This window comes from Triticum urartu, chromosome 2 (assembly GCF_003073215.2).
Source record: "Triticum urartu cultivar G1812 chromosome 2, Tu2.1, whole genome shotgun sequence".
NCBI classification, from domain to species: Eukaryota; Viridiplantae; Streptophyta; class Magnoliopsida; order Poales; family Poaceae; genus Triticum; species Triticum urartu.
The window spans coordinates 437,619,911-437,625,910 of record NC_053023.1 but is presented as its reverse complement, the minus strand read 5'-3'; positions in this window follow the sequence as shown (position 1 = coordinate 437,625,910).

The window sequence follows — 6,000 nt, the reverse complement described above, 5'->3', positions numbered from 1 at the left end:
TATATTGACTAAGTTGACAAAGCCCTTGGTACGCGTTAACTTAGTAGGCCCATAGCTCGGATTTGGCAGAGAACATATAGCCCATTTGCGATTTGTAAGAATGCACAACCCATTTTTTAATTGTAATGGAATTTACTACAGCCCATTTACAGTTTGTTAAAAGTACAGACCAACTTCTATCTAGGACAACGATTAATAATTTCAAACAACCGCTCAAAATAGAATTCAAAAAAAATTCCCACATTTTTATGGGATCCGAAATATTTGTATCCGAAATTTCTAGTCAGTTTAAATATAATTTAAAAATAAAGTTGTATTAAGTTAAAATCCAACGAAATATTGCGCGCGCAACAAGTAATGAAATTAAAATTTTCAAATTCCAAAAATAATATATTTTTCAAACTAATTACGTGTTTGGTGCATAGTAAGTGTCCAGTTATTATAATTACATCCCATTTATTATTTCTTAAAGTCCATTTTCTTGTTAAGCCTAATGCATACCTCCTAGGAAAGTTTGCAGCCCACCGGGGCGGAGAATAACAAGTTGACCCGGATATTGTGTACAACTGCTGGTCGAGTTGCATTGCTGATGTTGAAAAAAGCTATTTTTTATACACACATTAAAAAAATGTATAGATAAGGAACATTTTTTTATACACACATTAACAATTTTTAAATACATGATTAACACTTTTTAAAACATATTTTTTAGTCAACAGTGGGCCCACAGCGAGTGGAGGAGGTCACAATACACATATTTTTAAATACATGATTAACACTTTTGCAAAAACAATTAGCCCACAGCGAGCCAATTAGCTCCAGTTAGCCCATAGTGGGCCGATAGGGGCCAGTCGGCCAGCTGTAGGCCGACTGGAATCCAATCGGCCTACTGTGGGCTGACTAGGCCCAGTCGGCCTGCAACGGGCGGACGGTGTATTATTTTTGAAAAAAATTACCCAACGTAATATTTATGAAAATTAATAAAAAATGTATTATTTAAGAAAAAATAGCGAAAAAAGGCCTGTGTAGTACAGTACAACCTAACATGGTTACTCAGCCCACATTCAGCGACGTCGGAAAGGCCCAAACAAGACTTCTATACAACTTTTTGGAGTCACTAAGCTCAATTAATAACTTAAGAAAGAAGTTAGATTAGAGTGGAAACTAATTAAAAGCTGTCACGAGCAAATAAATAATTCAACGGGTCCCACTTGTGCGTGTGCGCGCGCGCGTGCGCGCGCGAGAGAGAGAGAGAGAGAGAGAGAGAGAGACCCATCGGCCGATGCTCGTAAATACATCTTTCAGCCATATGCATTGCTTATTCTCAGAAACTTATATAGTTGACACAATCATATAGAACATCATAGCACACTGAACATGCATACAAAAATTTCACGCAGGCGGCACAATCAGGATGGAAGCAGTGGATCGCTACGGGAAGGGCTATGTTGAAACCAACGAAGTCGTACATAACGGTTCATCGTCTTTATCAATGACGGGGAAATATCTTGAATGTTGTGCAAAGAAAACAGACAGACAACACAATAAGTTCTCCTAGCACAGTAAGTTGACGTACAGCCCTTTCTAAAAAAAGTTTAGGTACAAAATTAGAACAGGTCACAATCAAATGTACTTGCATATTAGTGCTTCACATCCATAGCTCGGATTTAACTAGTATCTGACAAGATTTAGTTGTTACCTCAAATTAGAGCACATCCAGGCAGCCAGCCCTGCCTCTTCCCCGAAAGAAGCAGTGGCCTCCGCCGCGCGATGGAGTAGGCCCTGTGCCATCCATCGTTTCGAGCAACACGGGGAAAGTCTGACGTTAACTCCTGTAATGGACGTCGTTGATGGACCCTGGCACCAGCGGCGGCGATAGGACTTCGATTGATGGATTGACCACTTCTTCGACATGCACGAACACTCGATACAGGTACATCCCTAACATGGTCTGTGGCGGCCTTGGTGGCGACGAATAGTACAACCCCGGTTCCTGCACCGGTATCTCAACACCAATCACCTTCGGTATGGTGGACGGCTTCTTCATCCATGCCATAACCATCAGAGCCCAGCTGTCTGGAGGAACAAACATACTTACGAGCTCACCTCCAAGGTCGTTGATAAGCTCGTTCATGGACTCGCTGTTCCAAGCACGTCGAGGCATGCCGTGGAAGGTAAGCTTTGTTAAAAACTCAAGCTCAGAGGGCACTGAGCCCCATCCTAGGTGCCATCGATCAAAGCTCACTAGCGCGCCATCGCAGAACAAATGCCAGGAAGATTCGAACACACGACTGCAGTCGAAAGTTGTCCGGAACCTGACGAAGAAATCAGCCGGTGGTGGACAGACTTCGACGAGCAAGTCACTTGTTTGGATGCCGTGCGCAATGCCAACAGCTTTGACAAGGTCATCAGGGGAGTCGGGAGGCCGGTCGCCATTGATGGTTACCATCAGCACTTTGCCGGCAAACTGGTCGTCAAGCGCCGCCATGCCACTGTTGAGCGACATCACGTAGCGACCGAAGGCAGGACGGACCTCAGGATCTCCGGCTCGGAGATCCGCGTTGACCGGCGACATGATAGTGCACTTGAGTACAGGGAGTACAGGAGGGGGATTTGGGGGAACTGGAGTAGGAATCGAGATTCCAGAGGTGGGGGGGGAGACTACGGATGAAAAGGTAGCATGAATTTCAAGCACGCGCCAATATGCTCTCGGCGCGCAAGCGCACGAAAACACCGGTGCCCCCCACATGTCGGCCTAAGAGTCCTTATTCATTCTTTTTTGGAGAGCCTGACCTTTTTTTCCAGGATCTTCTGAGAGCCCGGCCTGAGAGTCACAATTGACCTGGTTGGCATTGCGTTACTACTCGGCCCATATTCAATGACACCTCACTGGCCCAAACAAGTGTACATCATCAAAAAGACACTGAGCTCAAATTATATAACTTGAAAAAAGGAGATATACTATGAACACTAGAGAATGGTGATGCCCTCATTTAGCCCACCAGTAGTTCGAGACAATAAACAGTTCCAAACAACGATATATACAACATTCAAACACTGACTAGTGACTACTACTGACATAAGCAGCAAGACATGATAGTTCATAAGAAGTCTCGCTACACCACCAAAACACCCCCATCTGCAGCGCTCAGACTCTCGTGATCCAGACGAGAATGACATTCTAAACAAAAGCAACTATTACATAGTAAGAGTGATATAGACGAGGATGACCAAATGACAAGGAATATGCATAAGAAAAGAAAGAACTACCCATCCAGAACCAGCAGCAAAGACAACAAAGTCATTCGAAAAGATGATCCAACACCATCATAATTTGCAGCCCCACTTCAGCGACCAGTGATCTGGAGACACTAGTACTCCACCCTTTCGACGCAACAGCCCAATTACCTATCAACCTGAAGGCTCGAACCACATCACTGCCTGTCGTAATTGAGACATCCAAGGATCAAAGTTAATCCGGATGCCTTTGTCATTCTCACATTTTGTTGGCTGCAGGCTGTATCATTGACAATCAGGGTATTTTGCTCCCGAACTCCTAGGGCTCGCCGTGTAGACACAATTTTCCATAGCAAACAGAGCCTCTCTGCCATCAAGGTCATTGCGAACGGTGATCTCCTGGTTAATCGGATAATTGAGTCCGGGAAACAGAGAGTGTGAACCAAGGCTGTTTACCCGCCTCCAACTAAAAAATCCTAAAGGCCCCAACAAGTTGGTATCTTGCTCATAGACGTAACAACCACTGTCCGGATACTCACGTATTACACGGTGCTTGTATACAGTGGGGTTTTTGCAATATAACTTTTCCGGCTCATGTGTCTGAATGAACATCAGTCTTTTGCTGTCATCTGATCGAGCGAGGAACCAGTTGTGCTCCCCTATTTTTGGCAAAGGTGGTGTGATTACAAAGGGCGGTAACTGTAGGGACACTGCATCATATAAAAAAGGACAGGCATTGTTAATGTAAGATCAAAAGTGTTCAGAGTATGAGTAGGATAATGCAAGAAACAGCATTGATATGTCCCTGTTGGAACTGGGAGGAAAATACAGGGAAATGTATACTGGGTTCAAAAATATAGAAGTGCCATTCATGGTTATACTCATGTTATCTCGCAATCGATTCTTCACAGGAAACTACCATGTGATGCATGTTATGTAATCATGTTCTGTCCTCACAAACAAATTCTTCAAGGTAACTAACAGACCATGCATTGTTATATACTCGTGTTCTGTGGGCAAAAATTTTGTGAGGATATTATTCTAGCCATTGATTGCTAAAGGGCGAATATAGGTATGTACACATGGTAAGCATTGCAGGATTTCACTACTTCCAAATATAGAGTTCTCCATATGCACATTTACTTCCCTAATGTATGGTTAGATGAAACCAATAGTGTGGTGCATGTTTCTACATCATGAAAATGAGGAAACTAACATGGCCATTGATACACAATCATATTTAGTAGTAGTATATAGATTACTGTAAAATACACACTCCTAACCGTTTGATTATTCAGGGTACAAATTGGCTGTAATGACATGGTCACAATCGCATGAATTAACTCATTCCAAATATAGATGATTTACGGCGTCTCTAATACATTGCCATAGTTCTACTCAAATTCTGCTCAAACAAAGATATGCCAATCATCACAAAAAGTTCAAACAGTGTCATGGCGTCATCATTAACATGAGAGGAAACAACTTACACGCGCCATCCCAGCAATACGTGGTGCCATCTGCTTTGTCGATCGCATAGATGATGCCATTGTGTTCAATAGCATCACAGACGTGTGTATCAGCTTTGACGATGATCCACTGCGAGCCGAGTTGTCTCCAGCTAAAGAAGGCACCAGCGTAAAGATAGGCGAGTCGACGGTCGAACAAGGCAATTAGCTTGAAGTGTGCGTAATTCGCATGTCATGTGGGCACTTGGCAGATTACAATCTTTTGCAAAACAAGGTCCGTCCAACTGATGTAGTAATCTAGATGACTTGGACCACGATGGTAATACTCTATATAATCCAACGGAGGAAGGATAATCTCATGGGAGGTCTGGAAGTTCACGAGCACCAACTTTTTACCGTCTTCTCTGAAGGCAGCCATCCAGTGGGAGTTCATGCTGACCAGTACATACCTGCCAAGAAGTTTTGGGCGATGGTGATTGGATCGATGTCGAGGGAAATGATGTACGCGACCCACTACATACCTGCAAAGAAGTTTCAACTAATGGAGATCGGATTGAAGTCGAGGGGCATCATGCATGCCTCCGTATCATGGTGAGCCAATCTCGCAAGACCAGATAGCAGCAAGCAGGGTGTCTTGAAAAGGTTAGGCCTCGCTTCGATGATGGCCGTGTGCATGTCCCTCGAGCATGCAGCCAGCCGCAGGGCGCTCAACATATCCATACACGAACAACAGAGGTCGAGGATGTCACTGGGGAGATTGCTCCAATCGCGGCTCATATGGATGCTGCGTGGTTCGCGTTCGGCCATGGTGGAGTTTCGAAGGGGGCTTGATTTACGGGGGATAAGGATGTCGGTGCTGGAGCAGCTAGCAAGGGAATAGTGGTAATGGGGGAGGCGAGTGATTCGACGGTACACGGGGCATAGTGAGATGGAGACAGAGAAGGAGATGGAGATGGAGTGGTGCTATGGGAGCGGAGAGGGAGACGAGGCGAGGCACCAATGTGCTGTACAGCGGCGGTGACAGACTGCATTGTGCATAGGGTGAGGCTGACTTTGGTAACCCGAACACGACGCCTGGACTAGTGTCAGGCGCAGGGTGTTGTCACTTCACTGTGAGGACCAGATGAATAGTATTTTGAACATCAAGTGTACCACAGTTGTACTACTACTACTACCAGTAGGTACATGAGTACACCAGTATCATCCATAATGCGAGCAGAACCAAATTCTCGTGCATGCCCAATCAACGCTCTGCCGTGATGCATGAAGTGGTCGTTCTGGTGCATCAAGGACG